Source organism: Kogia breviceps, chromosome 3 (assembly GCF_026419965.1).
Source record: "Kogia breviceps isolate mKogBre1 chromosome 3, mKogBre1 haplotype 1, whole genome shotgun sequence".
NCBI lineage: Eukaryota > Metazoa > Chordata > Mammalia > Artiodactyla > Physeteridae > Kogia > Kogia breviceps.
The window spans coordinates 131236961-131256573 of record NC_081312.1 but is presented as its reverse complement, the minus strand read 5'-3'; positions in this window follow the sequence as shown (position 1 = coordinate 131256573).

Here is a 19613-nt window from a genome sequence, read left to right as displayed (position 1 = left end):
GACCATATAGCAAGGGAGGTCACCAGAACAGTCTGCAATAATTTACATGGGAAGAGGATCTGTACAAGAATATCTATATCTATATCTATATCTATATCTATATATAGATATATATATATATATATAAAACGTACAAATGAACCAGATTCTGTACATATAGGACCAACAGTATTCTAATCATTACCCCGATTTAAACAAATTAAAAGAGCGAACAAGAAGTAATGTGACATACACTTCTGGGGTTTTTTCCTGGCACATTCCATTCTAATTGACAACCTGGGAACAGGACTTCCAGAAGGCTCTGCTGCCCTAGTAACCAGATGTGGGAATGTAGCAATGCTGACGCCTTGTGGCCGTTTCCCACAGCAGCAGCTTTAAAGTCAGTGCTAATGGTCACTCAATATTCACACCCATTGCAGGCTTGTAAATGACACCTGCCCTCCAAAACAAAATCCTGGGGTCGAAAATCGACCAAAAAAGTCGAAAGAGGGCAACCTTCCAAGAAGACAATTTCGAGAGGTTTATTGTACTCACGGTTTTTTTTTTTTCTGTTTTTGTTTAACAGAATAAAAAAAGGCGTGGAAAAATGCTGAACCTTAGGAATTATTAGACACGAAAATACACGTTACAATAACCTATCATGTCACACGACTCAGCATGGCCAGCAGCAAAACTTCTGCAAACAAGAAATGCTGACGGGGTGGTGAAGAAATGCGTACCCTCGGTTCTAAGTGGGACGTGGTAAGAGCCCCTAAGGAAAACACAGTGGAGTTGCCTGGAAAGGGTCAACATTGAGCGACCGTTCAATCAAGCATAGCCACTGCTGGGTCTATCACCTGAGAGGATGAGAATCAAAAAGACACGGGCTGGCAATCCTGCAATCCAGCAATGTTTACCATAGCCAACACTTGGAAGCAATGAAAATGCCCAGCCACAGAGGAATGCAGAAAGGAGCAGTGGTCCATGGACACAATGGAAGAGTACTCCAGTGAAAAGTAGAAATTCCATTTTAAAAACAGATATAAGTAAGGAGACATCAGCTTTGGGGGGGTTTCTCCAGACACATCCCACCGTCATTGATAACCGAGGAACACCACTGGCAGGAAGGTCTGCTTCACTAGTTACCAGAGTGGGAAACGCAGAAATGCTGCAGCCCTCTGGCCGTTACGTGCAACGGCAGCTTGAAAACCCGTGCTAATGGTCACTTCGTGTGCACAAGTTCTGGAGGGCTGTCAATGAAACCTGCCCTCAAAATGTCTTGAGGGAGGTAGTGGCCAAAATATTTCAAAAGGCGGCACATAGTTCAAGAAAAGAATGGGATGAGGTAAGCTACACACACAGTTTGAAGGAAAAAAGGACATCCCTGAAAGCTCAATTTCAAGGCTTTATGAGACGCATGCAAATCCAACCACAGAGGTATGGGCTCACACCAGTCAGAAGAACCATCAGCAACAAGACTACCAACAATTCATGCTGAAGGGGTTGTGGAGAAGTGCATACCCTCTAGGTTAAGTGGGACTTTGCCGCCAGCCGCGGCGGGTCCTCAAAGTGTAGCAACAACCGACGAGAGGGGGTAGGGAACTGAACGCACCAAGGTATGGGATCAGAAGGGCACAAGCAACTGACGCTTGCAAGGCAAGTTTAATAACAAAGCCTAGCCGTATATATACCCCTAAAGCAGGGAATTTGCTTCGTCACGCCTTATCGGCATCAGCTGGTTGGTTGGCTTCTCGGCTTAGTCACACCTTATCAGCATCAGCTGTTTGGTTGGCTGCTCGGCTTCTCCCTCAAAGGCACCAATTTCCCCTCCAGGGTTGCTTTTCCTAGCTTTAGGGAACAACCAGGGACTCCCAGTAACTGAGCAGGTCCCTGGAGCGATTTGGCCAAAGGCCATCTCCTTTTGTATGTTCATACCATAAAGTCCAGGATGCATACCAAGGAGAGTACAGTCGGGCCCTGAGGCTTAGGAGGGTCTTAGTGGCGCCTTCCTCAGAGGGCAATGCTCGCCACAGGACTTCACCTGGTAAGAGACACTAATGGGAACAGAATGGAGGTGCCTTTACAAGGTAAACACTGAGTTACGATATGATCCAGCAGGCACACTCGTGGGCCCATAACCTAAGAAAGAAGACAGAAGTGGAAAGACACAGGCAGGCAAATCTGCATTGCAGGAGTATTACAATAGCCAGGACATGGAAGCAACCAGAAAGTCCATCAACAGATGAGTGGACAAAGAAGAACAGGGACCTGAACAGATGGAATATTAGCCAAGGAACAAAAGGAAACAATGCCATCAACAGCACCATCGGTGAGGCTAGAGTTCATCACGCACCTTGCAGTAAGTCACAGAGCGAAAGATACATAGCCTACGATATCACTTATAGGTGTTCCCTGAAAATTGATATCACTGAAGATATTTCCACAGAGAAAGGCAATCACAGATGCAATAAACAGATTTATGGTTCACCCATGGACAGGTGTGAGAATTGTGTACATTAGGAAATTGGGTTTAAGAGAGAGATACAAACACAGGTGAAATACAAAATCACCAAAGGCCTACGGAATACCAAGAGAAGAGTACTCAACATTGTGTCATAAGCTACATGGGAAAAGGATCCAAAGAAGACTAGATACATGTTTATGTGTAAAAGAGCCACATCTTTCACACCTACAACAAGCAAAACATTGTAATCAAACTTGCTGTGAGAAACAATAAACATTGAATTAAAAAACGAACAAGTCAGTCGTGAGGCACAAACATAAGGGGCTTTTTCCTGGCACAGTCCATTCTAATTGACAACCGAGAATATGACTTCCACGGAGGCTCTGTTACCCGAGTAACCAGGTTTGGTAAAGGAGACCTGCTGCCGCCTTGTGGCCGTTTCTCAAAACAGCAGCTTTAAACCCAGTGCTAATGGTCACTTGATATTCAAAATCATTGCAGGCCTATAAATGACACCTGCCCTCAAAAACGATTCTTGGGTCGTCAATCGAGGAAAAAAACTCAAAAGATGTGCACACTTCAAAACGACAATATCAAGAGGCATATTTTGTGCACATTTTGTCTTCTCTTTCTTTCTCTTGTGATAAATAAAAGGGCATGGAAAAATGCTCAACATCAGGAATTAATAAAGCCATGCAAATCCAGTCGACAGAAACGTTCACCCACCGTCGTCAGAATGATCATCAGCCACAGAGTCTACAAAGAATAAATGCTCAAGGTGTTTTAGAGAACTCTGTGCCCTCTAGCGGCCGCTGGGACGTTACCTGGTAACAGCTAGTAGTGAGGACACCGTGGAGGTGCATTGAAAGGTAAAAATTGAGCTAACCTGTAATCGGGTAGGCCCACTGATGGGCCTATCTCCCGAGTAGACCAAAATCAAAAAGACACAGGCTGGCCATCCTGCGCTGCAGCAACATGTACCATCGCCAAGACTTGGAAGAAACCCAAATGTCCATCAACAGAACAATGCACCAAGAAGAAGGGGGCCCATGTGCACAATGGAACATGAGCCACGGAAGAGCATGCAACAGTGCCGCTGGCACCACCGTAGAAGGATCTAGAGATACCCACCCAGAAGGAAGTACGAAAGAAACCGAAATAGAAATATCCTATGACATCACTTATAGCTGTTACTTCAACATTGATACCCATGAAGTCATTTCCAAGAGAAGGCCGTGCATAGATGCAGAAAACCAACTATGCTTAACCAAGTGGAAAGGTGTAAGGAATGTATGAATTTGGATATGGGGGTTTACAGACATGTACTGATACACATGACATATATAATCACAAAATACCTAAGGAATACCAAGAGAGGTCGACTCAACACTCTGTAATAACCTACACGGAAAAGGATCCAAAGATGAATAGATTGATACATACATATGATGAACCAGATGCAGTACACCTAGAACACACACCACATTTTTACTCAATTGGCTGTGATACTAGATAACAATTAAATTTTAAAAAACACACAAGAAGTAAGGAGATATAAGCTCTTGGGGGTTTGCCCTGACACACTGCACTCTCATTTGCAGCCTACTAACACAATTTCCAGGAAGCCTCTGTTGCAGGAAAACCCAGAGTTGGAAATGGAGAAATGCTGCCGCCTTGTGGCCGTTTCCCGCAAGAGCGGCTTCAAACGCATAGCTATGGGTCACTTAACATTCATAAGGACTCAGGCCTCTAAAAGACACCTGCCCTCAAAAAAAAAAATGTCCTGAGCTCGGCCGTGGCGAAAAAAATTCAAAGCAGGCAAATGTGTCAAAGAGATAGTATGATAGAGGTAAGTTTTACTCACTCTTTATCAAAAAAAGGAAAATGGAGAAAAGCTCAACCTCAGGAATGATCAGACTCCTCTAAGCTACAAAAAGCTTTCAGCTCACCCAAGTTAACTACCGTCAGCCAAAAGACTACAAACAATAAATGCTGAAGGGGTTTTAGAGAACTCTGTTCCCTCTGTCTGTGGAGGACATGTGTAGTTGTAACAGCCAATAATGAGAACAGAAAGGAGCTGCGTTTTCAATTAAAAATTGAGCCACCCTTCCATCCAGAACACCCACAGCCGAGCCTCTCACCTGAGAAGACAGGCTGCAAGAGCTGCACTCCACGAGTTTTCACAGTAGCCAAGACACCGAAGCAACCCAAATGTCCATCAACAGATGAATGGATAAGAAGAGCTGGTCCGTGGACACAGTGGACTATTAGCCATGGAAAACAAGGAAACACTGCTCTTTGAGGCACCCGAGATGAGCCTAGAGATCATCACAGAACATGAGTTAAGTCGGAAAGCAAAAGGCATACCGTATGACATCACCTATAGGCGTTATCTAACAGCTGACACAAATGAACATATTTCCACAAAGAAAGACACTCACACACTTAGAAAACAAACTAAGCTTAAGTAAAATGAAAGGTGGGGGGAATGGATAAATTAAGATTAGTGTCACCATATGTGTACAAATACGTATTAAATATATATATCAAACAGACCGACCATATAGCAAGGGAGGTCACCAGAACAGTCTGCAATAATTTACATGGGAAGAGGATCTGTACAAGAATATCTATATCTATATCTATATCTATATCTATATATAGATATATATATATATATATAAAACGTACAAATGAACCAGATTCTGTACATATAGGACCAACAGTATTCTAATCATTACCCCGATTTAAACAAATTAAAAGAGCGAACAAGAAGTAATGTGACATACACTTCTGGGGTTTTTTCCTGGCACATTCCATTCTAATTGACAACCTGGGAACAGGACTTCCAGAAGGCTCTGCTGCCCTAGTAACCAGATGTGGGAATGTAGCAATGCTGACGCCTTGTGGCCGTTTCCCACAGCAGCAGCTTTAAAGTCAGTGCTAATGGTCACTCAATATTCACACCCATTGCAGGCTTGTAAATGACACCTGCCCTCCAAAACAAAATCCTGGGGTCGAAAATCGACCAAAAAAGTCGAAAGAGGGCAACCTTCCAAGAAGACAATTTCGAGAGGTTTATTGTACTCACGGTTTTTTTTTTTTCTGTTTTTGTTTAACAGAATAAAAAAAGGCGTGGAAAAATGCTGAACCTTAGGAATTATTAGACACGAAAATACACGTTACAATAACCTATCATGTCACACGACTCAGCATGGCCAGCAGCAAAACTTCTGCAAACAAGAAATGCTGACGGGGTGGTGAAGAAATGCGTACCCTCGGTTCTAAGTGGGACGTGGTAAGAGCCCCTAAGGAAAACACAGTGGAGTTGCCTGGAAAGGGTCAACATTGAGCGACCGTTCAATCAAGCATAGCCACTGCTGGGTCTATCACCTGAGAGGATGAGAATCAAAAAGACACGGGCTGGCAATCCTGCAATCCAGCAATGTTTACCATAGCCAACACTTGGAAGCAATGAAAATGCCCAGCCACAGAGGAATGCAGAAAGGAGCAGTGGTCCATGGACACAATGGAAGAGTACTCCAGTGAAAAGTAGAAATTCCATTTTAAAAACAGATATAAGTAAGGAGACATCAGCTTTGGGGGGGTTTCTCCAGACACATCCCACCGTCATTGATAACCGAGGAACACCACTGGCAGGAAGGTCTGCTTCACTAGTTACCAGAGTGGGAAACGCAGAAATGCTGCAGCCCTCTGGCCGTTACGTGCAACGGCAGCTTGAAAACCCGTGCTAATGGTCACTTCGTGTGCACAAGTTCTGGAGGGCTGTCAATGAAACCTGCCCTCAAAATGTCTTGAGGGAGGTAGTGGCCAAAATATTTCAAAAGGCGGCACATAGTTCAAGAAAAGAATGGGATGAGGTAAGCTACACACACAGTTTGAAGGAAAAAAGGACATCCCTGAAAGCTCAATTTCAAGGCTTTATGAGACGCATGCAAATCCAACCACAGAGGTATGGGCTCACACCAGTCAGAAGAACCATCAGCAACAAGACTACCAACAATTCATGCTGAAGGGGTTGTGGAGAAGTGCATACCCTCTAGGTTAAGTGGGACTTTGCCGCCAGCCGCGGCGGGTCCTCAAAGTGTAGCAACAACCGACGAGAGGGGGTAGGGAACTGAACGCACCAAGGTATGGGATCAGAAGGGCACAAGCAACTGACGCTTGCAAGGCAAGTTTAATAACAAAGCCTAGCCGTATATATACCCCTAAAGCAGGGAATTTGCTTCGTCACGCCTTATCGGCATCAGCTGGTTGGTTGGCTTCTCGGCTTAGTCACACCTTATCAGCATCAGCTGTTTGGTTGGCTGCTCGGCTTCTCCCTCAAAGGCACCAATTTCCCCTCCAGGGTTGCTTTTCCTAGCTTTAGGGAACAACCAGGGACTCCCAGTAACTGAGCAGGTCCCTGGAGCGATTTGGCCAAAGGCCATCTCCTTTTGTATGTTCATACCATAAAGTCCAGGATGCATACCAAGGAGAGTACAGTCGGGCCCTGAGGCTTAGGAGGGTCTTAGTGGCGCCTTCCTCAGAGGGCAATGCTCGCCACAGGACTTCACCTGGTAAGAGACACTAATGGGAACAGAATGGAGGTGCCTTTACAAGGTAAACACTGAGTTACGATATGATCCAGCAGGCACACTCGTGGGCCCATAACCTAAGAAAGAAGACAGAAGTGGAAAGACACAGGCAGGCAAATCTGCATTGCAGGAGTATTACAATAGCCAGGACATGGAAGCAACCAGAAAGTCCATCAACAGATGAGTGGACAAAGAAGAACAGGGACCTGAACAGATGGAATATTAGCCAAGGAACAAAAGGAAACAATGCCATCAACAGCACCATCGGTGAGGCTAGAGTTCATCACGCACCTTGCAGTAAGTCACAGAGCGAAAGATACATAGCCTACGATATCACTTATAGGTGTTCCCTGAAAATTGATATCACTGAAGATATTTCCACAGAGAAAGGCAATCACAGATGCAATAAACAGATTTATGGTTCACCCATGGACAGGTGTGAGAATTGTGTACATTAGGAAATTGGGTTTAAGAGAGAGATACAAACACAGGTGAAATACAAAATCACCAAAGGCCTACGGAATACCAAGAGAAGAGTACTCAACATTGTGTCATAAGCTACATGGGAAAAGGATCCAAAGAAGACTAGATACATGTTTATGTGTAAAAGAGCCACATCTTTCACACCTACAACAAGCAAAACATTGTAATCAAACTTGCTGTGAGAAACAATAAACATTGAATTAAAAAACGAACAAGTCAGTCGTGAGGCACAAACATAAGGGGCTTTTTCCTGGCACAGTCCATTCTAATTGACAACCGAGAATATGACTTCCACGGAGGCTCTGTTACCCGAGTAACCAGGTTTGGTAAAGGAGACCTGCTGCCGCCTTGTGGCCGTTTCTCAAAACAGCAGCTTTAAACCCAGTGCTAATGGTCACTTGATATTCAAAATCATTGCAGGCCTATAAATGACACCTGCCCTCAAAAACGATTCTTGGGTCGTCAATCGAGGAAAAAAACTCAAAAGATGTGCACACTTCAAAACGACAATATCAAGAGGCATATTTTGTGCACATTTTGTCTTCTCTTTCTTTCTCTTGTGATAAATAAAAGGGCATGGAAAAATGCTCAACATCAGGAATTAATAAAGCCATGCAAATCCAGTCGACAGAAACGTTCACCCACCGTCGTCAGAATGATCATCAGCCACAGAGTCTACAAAGAATAAATGCTCAAGGTGTTTTAGAGAACTCTGTGCCCTCTAGCGGCCGCTGGGACGTTACCTGGTAACAGCTAGTAGTGAGGACACCGTGGAGGTGCATTGAAAGGTAAAAATTGAGCTAACCTGTAATCGGGTAGGCCCACTGATGGGCCTATCTCCCGAGTAGACCAAAATCAAAAAGACACAGGCTGGCCATCCTGCGCTGCAGCAACATGTACCATCGCCAAGACTTGGAAGAAACCCAAATGTCCATCAACAGAACAATGCACCAAGAAGAAGGGGGCCCATGTGCACAATGGAACATGAGCCACGGAAGAGCATGCAACAGTGCCGCTGGCACCACCGTAGAAGGATCTAGAGATACCCACCCAGAAGGAAGTACGAAAGAAACCGAAATAGAAATATCCTATGACATCACTTATAGCTGTTACTTCAACATTGATACCCATGAAGTCATTTCCAAGAGAAGGCCGTGCATAGATGCAGAAAACCAACTATGCTTAACCAAGTGGAAAGGTGTAAGGAATGTATGAATTTGGATATGGGGGTTTACAGACATGTACTGATACACATGACATATATAATCACAAAATACCTAAGGAATACCAAGAGAGGTCGACTCAACACTCTGTAATAACCTACACGGAAAAGGATCCAAAGATGAATAGATTGATACATACATATGATGAACCAGATGCAGTACACCTAGAACACACACCACATTTTTACTCAATTGGCTGTGATACTAGATAACAATTAAATTTTAAAAAACACACAAGAAGTAAGGAGATATAAGCTCTTGGGGGTTTGCCCTGACACACTGCACTCTCATTTGCAGCCTACTAACACAATTTCCAGGAAGCCTCTGTTGCAGGAAAACCCAGAGTTGGAAATGGAGAAATGCTGCCGCCTTGTGGCCGTTTCCCGCAAGAGCGGCTTCAAACGCATAGCTATGGGTCACTTAACATTCATAAGGACTCAGGCCTCTAAAAGACACCTGCCCTCAAAAAAAAAAATGTCCTGAGCTCGGCCGTGGCGAAAAAAATTCAAAGCAGGCAAATGTGTCAAAGAGATAGTATGATAGAGGTAAGTTTTACTCACTCTTTATCAAAAAAAGGAAAATGGAGAAAAGCTCAACCTCAGGAATGATCAGACTCCTCTAAGCTACAAAAAGCTTTCAGCTCACCCAAGTTAACTACCGTCAGCCAAAAGACTACAAACAATAAATGCTGAAGGGGTTTTAGAGAACTCTGTTCCCTCTGTCTGTGGAGGACATGTGTAGTTGTAACAGCCAATAATGAGAACAGAAAGGAGCTGCGTTTTCAATTAAAAATTGAGCCACCCTTCCATCCAGAACACCCACAGCCGAGCCTCTCACCTGAGAAGACAGGCTGCAAGAGCTGCACTCCACGAGTTTTCACAGTAGCCAAGACACCGAAGCAACCCAAATGTCCATCAACAGATGAATGGATAAGAAGAGCTGGTCCGTGGACACAGTGGACTATTAGCCATGGAAAACAAGGAAACACTGCTCTTTGAGGCACCCGAGATGAGCCTAGAGATCATCACAGAACATGAGTTAAGTCGGAAAGCAAAAGGCATACCGTATGACATCACCTATAGGCGTTATCTAACAGCTGACACAAATGAACATATTTCCACAAAGAAAGACACTCACACACTTAGAAAACAAACTAAGCTTAAGTAAAATGAAAGGTGGGGGGAATGGATAAATTAAGATTAGTGTCACCATATGTGTACAAATACGTATTAAATATATATATCAAACAGACCGACCATATAGCAAGGGAGGTCACCAGAACAGTCTGCAATAATTTACATGGGAAGAGGATCTGTACAAGAATATCTATATCTATATCTATATCTATATCTATATATAGATATATATATATATATATAAAACGTACAAATGAACCAGATTCTGTACATATAGGACCAACAGTATTCTAATCATTACCCCGATTTAAACAAATTAAAAGAGCGAACAAGAAGTAATGTGACATACACTTCTGGGGTTTTTTCCTGGCACATTCCATTCTAATTGACAACCTGGGAACAGGACTTCCAGAAGGCTCTGCTGCCCTAGTAACCAGATGTGGGAATGTAGCAATGCTGACGCCTTGTGGCCGTTTCCCACAGCAGCAGCTTTAAAGTCAGTGCTAATGGTCACTCAATATTCACACCCATTGCAGGCTTGTAAATGACACCTGCCCTCCAAAACAAAATCCTGGGGTCGAAAATCGACCAAAAAAGTCGAAAGAGGGCAACCTTCCAAGAAGACAATTTCGAGAGGTTTATTGTACTCACGGTTTTTTTTTTTTCTGTTTTTGTTTAACAGAATAAAAAAAGGCGTGGAAAAATGCTGAACCTTAGGAATTATTAGACACGAAAATACACGTTACAATAACCTATCATGTCACACGACTCAGCATGGCCAGCAGCAAAACTTCTGCAAACAAGAAATGCTGACGGGGTGGTGAAGAAATGCGTACCCTCGGTTCTAAGTGGGACGTGGTAAGAGCCCCTAAGGAAAACACAGTGGAGTTGCCTGGAAAGGGTCAACATTGAGCGACCGTTCAATCAAGCATAGCCACTGCTGGGTCTATCACCTGAGAGGATGAGAATCAAAAAGACACGGGCTGGCAATCCTGCAATCCAGCAATGTTTACCATAGCCAACACTTGGAAGCAATGAAAATGCCCAGCCACAGAGGAATGCAGAAAGGAGCAGTGGTCCATGGACACAATGGAAGAGTACTCCAGTGAAAAGTAGAAATTCCATTTTAAAAACAGATATAAGTAAGGAGACATCAGCTTTGGGGGGGTTTCTCCAGACACATCCCACCGTCATTGATAACCGAGGAACACCACTGGCAGGAAGGTCTGCTTCACTAGTTACCAGAGTGGGAAACGCAGAAATGCTGCAGCCCTCTGGCCGTTACGTGCAACGGCAGCTTGAAAACCCGTGCTAATGGTCACTTCGTGTGCACAAGTTCTGGAGGGCTGTCAATGAAACCTGCCCTCAAAATGTCTTGAGGGAGGTAGTGGCCAAAATATTTCAAAAGGCGGCACATAGTTCAAGAAAAGAATGGGATGAGGTAAGCTACACACACAGTTTGAAGGAAAAAAGGACATCCCTGAAAGCTCAATTTCAAGGCTTTATGAGACGCATGCAAATCCAACCACAGAGGTATGGGCTCACACCAGTCAGAAGAACCATCAGCAACAAGACTACCAACAATTCATGCTGAAGGGGTTGTGGAGAAGTGCATACCCTCTAGGTTAAGTGGGACTTTGCCGCCAGCCGCGGCGGGTCCTCAAAGTGTAGCAACAACCGACGAGAGGGGGTAGGGAACTGAACGCACCAAGGTATGGGATCAGAAGGGCACAAGCAACTGACGCTTGCAAGGCAAGTTTAATAACAAAGCCTAGCCGTATATATACCCCTAAAGCAGGGAATTTGCTTCGTCACGCCTTATCGGCATCAGCTGGTTGGTTGGCTTCTCGGCTTAGTCACACCTTATCAGCATCAGCTGTTTGGTTGGCTGCTCGGCTTCTCCCTCAAAGGCACCAATTTCCCCTCCAGGGTTGCTTTTCCTAGCTTTAGGGAACAACCAGGGACTCCCAGTAACTGAGCAGGTCCCTGGAGCGATTTGGCCAAAGGCCATCTCCTTTTGTATGTTCATACCATAAAGTCCAGGATGCATACCAAGGAGAGTACAGTCGGGCCCTGAGGCTTAGGAGGGTCTTAGTGGCGCCTTCCTCAGAGGGCAATGCTCGCCACAGGACTTCACCTGGTAAGAGACACTAATGGGAACAGAATGGAGGTGCCTTTACAAGGTAAACACTGAGTTACGATATGATCCAGCAGGCACACTCGTGGGCCCATAACCTAAGAAAGAAGACAGAAGTGGAAAGACACAGGCAGGCAAATCTGCATTGCAGGAGTATTACAATAGCCAGGACATGGAAGCAACCAGAAAGTCCATCAACAGATGAGTGGACAAAGAAGAACAGGGACCTGAACAGATGGAATATTAGCCAAGGAACAAAAGGAAACAATGCCATCAACAGCACCATCGGTGAGGCTAGAGTTCATCACGCACCTTGCAGTAAGTCACAGAGCGAAAGATACATAGCCTACGATATCACTTATAGGTGTTCCCTGAAAATTGATATCACTGAAGATATTTCCACAGAGAAAGGCAATCACAGATGCAATAAACAGATTTATGGTTCACCCATGGACAGGTGTGAGAATTGTGTACATTAGGAAATTGGGTTTAAGAGAGAGATACAAACACAGGTGAAATACAAAATCACCAAAGGCCTACGGAATACCAAGAGAAGAGTACTCAACATTGTGTCATAAGCTACATGGGAAAAGGATCCAAAGAAGACTAGATACATGTTTATGTGTAAAAGAGCCACATCTTTCACACCTACAACAAGCAAAACATTGTAATCAAACTTGCTGTGAGAAACAATAAACATTGAATTAAAAAACGAACAAGTCAGTCGTGAGGCACAAACATAAGGGGCTTTTTCCTGGCACAGTCCATTCTAATTGACAACCGAGAATATGACTTCCACGGAGGCTCTGTTACCCGAGTAACCAGGTTTGGTAAAGGAGACCTGCTGCCGCCTTGTGGCCGTTTCTCAAAACAGCAGCTTTAAACCCAGTGCTAATGGTCACTTGATATTCAAAATCATTGCAGGCCTATAAATGACACCTGCCCTCAAAAACGATTCTTGGGTCGTCAATCGAGGAAAAAAACTCAAAAGATGTGCACACTTCAAAACGACAATATCAAGAGGCATATTTTGTGCACATTTTGTCTTCTCTTTCTTTCTCTTGTGATAAATAAAAGGGCATGGAAAAATGCTCAACATCAGGAATTAATAAAGCCATGCAAATCCAGTCGACAGAAACGTTCACCCACCGTCGTCAGAATGATCATCAGCCACAGAGTCTACAAAGAATAAATGCTCAAGGTGTTTTAGAGAACTCTGTGCCCTCTAGCGGCCGCTGGGACGTTACCTGGTAACAGCTAGTAGTGAGGACACCGTGGAGGTGCATTGAAAGGTAAAAATTGAGCTAACCTGTAATCGGGTAGGCCCACTGATGGGCCTATCTCCCGAGTAGACCAAAATCAAAAAGACACAGGCTGGCCATCCTGCGCTGCAGCAACATGTACCATCGCCAAGACTTGGAAGAAACCCAAATGTCCATCAACAGAACAATGCACCAAGAAGAAGGGGGCCCATGTGCACAATGGAACATGAGCCACGGAAGAGCATGCAACAGTGCCGCTGGCACCACCGTAGAAGGATCTAGAGATACCCACCCAGAAGGAAGTACGAAAGAAACCGAAATAGAAATATCCTATGACATCACTTATAGCTGTTACTTCAACATTGATACCCATGAAGTCATTTCCAAGAGAAGGCCGTGCATAGATGCAGAAAACCAACTATGCTTAACCAAGTGGAAAGGTGTAAGGAATGTATGAATTTGGATATGGGGGTTTACAGACATGTACTGATACACATGACATATATAATCACAAAATACCTAAGGAATACCAAGAGAGGTCGACTCAACACTCTGTAATAACCTACACGGAAAAGGATCCAAAGATGAATAGATTGATACATACATATGATGAACCAGATGCAGTACACCTAGAACACACACCACATTTTTACTCAATTGGCTGTGATACTAGATAACAATTAAATTTTAAAAAACACACAAGAAGTAAGGAGATATAAGCTCTTGGGGGTTTGCCCTGACACACTGCACTCTCATTTGCAGCCTACTAACACAATTTCCAGGAAGCCTCTGTTGCAGGAAAACCCAGAGTTGGAAATGGAGAAATGCTGCCGCCTTGTGGCCGTTTCCCGCAAGAGCGGCTTCAAACGCATAGCTATGGGTCACTTAACATTCATAAGGACTCAGGCCTCTAAAAGACACCTGCCCTCAAAAAAAAAAATGTCCTGAGCTCGGCCGTGGCGAAAAAAATTCAAAGCAGGCAAATGTGTCAAAGAGATAGTATGATAGAGGTAAGTTTTACTCACTCTTTATCAAAAAAAGGAAAATGGAGAAAAGCTCAACCTCAGGAATGATCAGACTCCTCTAAGCTACAAAAAGCTTTCAGCTCACCCAAGTTAACTACCGTCAGCCAAAAGACTACAAACAATAAATGCTGAAGGGGTTTTAGAGAACTCTGTTCCCTCTGTCTGTGGAGGACATGTGTAGTTGTAACAGCCAATAATGAGAACAGAAAGGAGCTGCGTTTTCAATTAAAAATTGAGCCACCCTTCCATCCAGAACACCCACAGCCGAGCCTCTCACCTGAGAAGACAGGCTGCAAGAGCTGCACTCCACGAGTTTTCACAGTAGCCAAGACACCGAAGCAACCCAAATGTCCATCAACAGATGAATGGATAAGAAGAGCTGGTCCGTGGACACAGTGGACTATTAGCCATGGAAAACAAGGAAACACTGCTCTTTGAGGCACCCGAGATGAGCCTAGAGATCATCACAGAACATGAGTTAAGTCGGAAAGCAAAAGGCATACCGTATGACATCACCTATAGGCGTTATCTAACAGCTGACACAAATGAACATATTTCCACAAAGAAAGACACTCACACACTTAGAAAACAAACTAAGCTTAAGTAAAATGAAAGGTGGGGGGAATGGATAAATTAAGATTAGTGTCACCATATGTGTACAAATACGTATTAAATATATATATCAAACAGACCGACCATATAGCAAGGGAGGTCACCAGAACAGTCTGCAATAATTTACATGGGAAGAGGATCTGTACAAGAATATATATCTATATCTATATCTATATCTATATCTATATCTATATCTATATATAGATATATATATATATATAAAACGTACAAATGAACCAGATTCTGTACATATAGGACCAACAGTATTCTAATCATTACCCCGATTTAAACAAATTAAAAGAGCGAACAAGAAGTAATGTGACATACACTTCTGGGGTTTTTTCCTGGCACATTCCATTCTAATTGACAACCTGGGAACAGGACTTCCAGAAGGCTCTGCTGCCCTAGTAACCAGATGTGGGAATGTAGCAATGCTGACGCCTTGTGGCCGTTTCCCACAGCAGCAGCTTTAAAGTCAGTGCTAATGGTCACTCAATATTCACACCCATTGCAGGCTTGTAAATGACACCTGCCCTCCAAAACAAAATCCTGGGGTCGAAAATCGACCAAAAAAGTCGAAAGAGGGCAACCTTCCAAGAAGACAATTTCGAGAGGTTTATTGTACTCACGGTTTTTTTTTTCTGTTTTTGTTTAACAGAATAAAAAAAGGCGTGGAAAAATGCTGAACCTTAGGAATTATTAGACACGAAAATACACGTTACAATAACCTATCATGTCACACGACTCAGCATGGCCAGCAGCAAAACTTCTGCAAACAAGAAATGCTGACGGGGTGGTGAAGAAATGCGTACCCTCGGTTCTAAGTGGGACGTGGTAAGAGCCCCTAAGGAAAACACAGTGGAGTTGCCTGGAAAGGGTCAACATTGAGCGACCGTTCAATCAAGCATAGCCACTGCTGGGTCTATCACCTGAGAGGATGAGAATCAAAAAGACACGGGCTGGCAATCCTGCAATCCAGCAATGTTTACCATAGCCAACACTTGGAAGCAATGAAAATGCCCAGCCACAGAGGAATGCAGAAAGGAGCAGTGGTCCATGGACACAATGGAAGAGTACTCCAGTGAAAAGTAGAAATTCCATTTTAAAAACAGATATAAGTAAGGAGACATCAGCTTTGGGGGGTTTCTCCAGACACATCCCACCGTCATTGATAACCGAGGAACACCACTGGCAGGAAGGTCTGCTTCACTAGTTACCAGAGTGGGAAACGCAGAAATGCTGCAGCCCTCTGGCCGTTACGTGCAACGGCAGCTTGAAAACCCGTGCTAATGGTCACTTCGTGTGCACAAGTTCTGGAGGGCTGTCAATGAAACCTGCCCTCAAAATGTCTTGAGGGAGGTAGTGGCCAAAATATTTCAAAAGGCGGCACATAGTTCAAGAAAAGAATGTGATGAGGTAAGCTACACACACAGTTTGAAGAAAAAAGGACATCCCTGAAAGCTCAATTTCAAGGCTTTATGAGACGCATGCAAATCCAACCACAGAGGTATGGGCTCACACCAGTCAGAAGAACCATCAGCAACAAGACTACCAACAATTCATGCTGAAGGGGTTGTGGAGAAGTGCATACCCTCTAGGTTAAGTGGGACTTTGCCGCCAGCCGCGGCGGGTCCTCAAAGTGTAGCAACAACCGACGAGAGGGGGTAGGGAACTGAACGCACCAAGGTATGGGATCAGAAGGGCACAAGCAACTGACGCTTGCAAGGCAAGTTTAATAACAAAGCCTAGCCGTATATATACCCCTAAAGCAGGGAATTTGCTTCGTCACGCCTTATCGGCATCAGCTGGTTGGTTGGCTTCTCGGCTTAGTGACACCTTATCAGCATCAGCTGTTTGGTTGGCTGCTCGGCTTCTCCCTCAAAGGCACCAATTTCCCCTCCAGGGTTGCTTTTCCTAGCTTTAGGGAACAACCAGGGACTCCCAGTAACTGAGCAGGTCCCTGGAGCGATTTGGCCAAAGGCCATCTCCTTTTGTATGTTCATACCATAAAGTCCAGGATGCATACCAAGGAGAGTACAGTCGGGCCCTGAGGCTTAGGAGGGTCTTAGTGGCGCCTTCCTCAGAGGGCAATGCTCGCCACAGGACTTCACCTGGTAAGAGACACTAATGGGAACAGAATGGAGGTGCCTTTACAAGGTAAACACTGAGTTACGATATGATCCAGCAGGCACACTCGTGGGCCCATAACCTAAGAAAGAAGACAGAAGTGGAAAGACACAGGCAGGCAAATCTGCATTGCAGGAGTATTACAATAGCCAGGACATGGAAGCAACCAGAAAGTCCATCAACAGATGAGTGGACAAAGAAGAACAGGGACCTGAACAGATGGAATATTAGCCAAGGAACCAAAGGAAACAATGCCATCAACAGCACCATCGGTGAGGCTAGAGTTCATCACGCACCTTGCAGTAAGTCACAGAGCGAAAGATACATAGCCTACGATATCAGTTATAGGTGTTTCCTAAAAATTGATATCACTGAAGATATTTCCACAGAGAAAGGCAATCACAGATGCAATAAAGAGATTTATGGTTCACCCATGGACAGGTGTGAGAATTGTGTACATTAGGAAATTGGGTTTAAGAGAGAGATACAAACACAGGTGAAATACAAAATCACCAAAGGCCTACGGAATACCAAGAGAAGAGTACTCAACATTGTGTCATAAGCTACATGGGAAAAGGATCCAAAGACGACTAGATACGTGTTTATGTATAAAAGAGCCACATCTTTCACACCTACAACAAGCAAAACATTGTAATCAAACTTGCTGTGAGAAACAATAAACATTGAATTAAAAAACGAACAAGTCAGTCGTGAGGCACAAACATAAGGGGCTTTTTCCTGGCACAGTCCATTCTAATTGACAACCGAGAATACGACTTCCACGGAGGCTCTGTTGCCCGAGTAACCAGGTTTGGTAAAGGAGACCTGCTGCCGCCTTGTGGCCGTTTCTCAAAACAGCAGCTTTAAACCCAGTGCTAATGGTCACTTGATATTCAAAATCATTGCAGGCCTATAAATGACACCTGCCCTCAAAAACGATTCTTGGGTCGTCCATCGAGGAAAAAAACTCAAAAGACGTGCACACTTCAAAACGACAATTTCAAGAGGCATATTTTGTGCACATTTTGTCTTCTCTTTCTTTCTCTTGTGATAAATAAAAGGGCATGGAAAAATGCTCAACATCAGGAATTAATAAAGCCATGCAAATCCAGTCGACAGAAACGTTCACCCACCGTCGTCAGAATGATCATCAGCCACAGAGTCTACAAAGAATAAATGCTCAAGGTGTTTTAGAGAACTCTGTGCCCTCTAGCGGCCGCTGGGACGTTACCTGGTAACAGCTAGTAGTGAGGACACCGTGGAGGTGCATTGAAAGGTAAAAATTGAGCTAACCTGTAATCGGGTAGGCCCACTGATGGGCCTATCTCCCGAGTAGACCAAAATCAAAAAGACACAGGCTGGCCATCCTGCGCTGCAGCAACATGTACCATCGCCAAGACTTGGAAGAAACCCAAATGTCCATCAACAGAACAATGCACCAAGAAGAAGGGGGCCCATGTGCACAATGGAACATGAGCCACGGAAGAGCATGCAACAGTGCCGCTGGCACCACCGTAGAAGGATCTAGAGATACCCACCCAGAAGGAAGTACGAAAGAAACCGAAATAGAAATATCCTATGACATCACTTATAGCTGTTACTTCAACATTGATACCCATGAAGTCATTTCCAAGAGAAGGCCGTGCATAGATGCAGAAAACCAACTATGCTTAACCAAGTGGAAAGGTGTAAGGAATGTATGAATTTGGATATGGGGGTTTACAGACATGTACTGATACACATGACATATATAATCACAAAATACCTAAGGAATACCAAGAGAGGTCGACTCAACACTCTGTAATAACCTACACGGAAAAGGATCCAAAGATGAATAGATTGATACATACATATGATGAACCAGATGCAGTACACCTAGAACACACACCACATTTTTATCCAATTGGCTGTGATACTGGATAACAATTAAATTTTAAAAAACACACAAGAAGTAAGGAGATATAAGCTCTTGGGGGTTTGCCCTGACACACTGCACTCTCATTTGCAGCCTACTAACACAATTTCCAGGAAGCCTCTGTTGCAGGAAAACCCAGAGTTGGAAATGGAGAAATGCTGCCGCCTTGTGGCCGTTTCCCGCAAGAGCGGCTTTAAACGCATAGCTATGGGTCACTTAACATTCACAAGGACTCAGGCCTCTAAAAGACACCTGCCCTCAAAAAAAAAATGTCCTGAGCTCGGCAGTGGTGAAAAAAATTCGAAGGAGGCAAATGTGTCAAAGAGATAGTATGAAGAGGTAAGTTTTACTCACTCTTTATCAAAAAAAGCAAAATGGAGAAAAGCTCAACCTCAGGAATGATCAGACTCCTCTAAGCTACAAAAAGCTTTCAGCTCACCCAAGTTAACTACCGTCAGCCAAAAGACTACAAACAATAAATGCTGAAGGGGTTTTAGAGAACTCTGTTCCCTCTGTCTGCGGAGGACATGTCTAGTTGTAACAGCCAATAATGAGAACAGAAAGGAGCTGCGTTTTCAATTAAAAATTGAGCCACCCTTCCATCCAGAACACCCACAGCCGAGCCTCTCACCTGAGAAGACAGGCTGCAAGA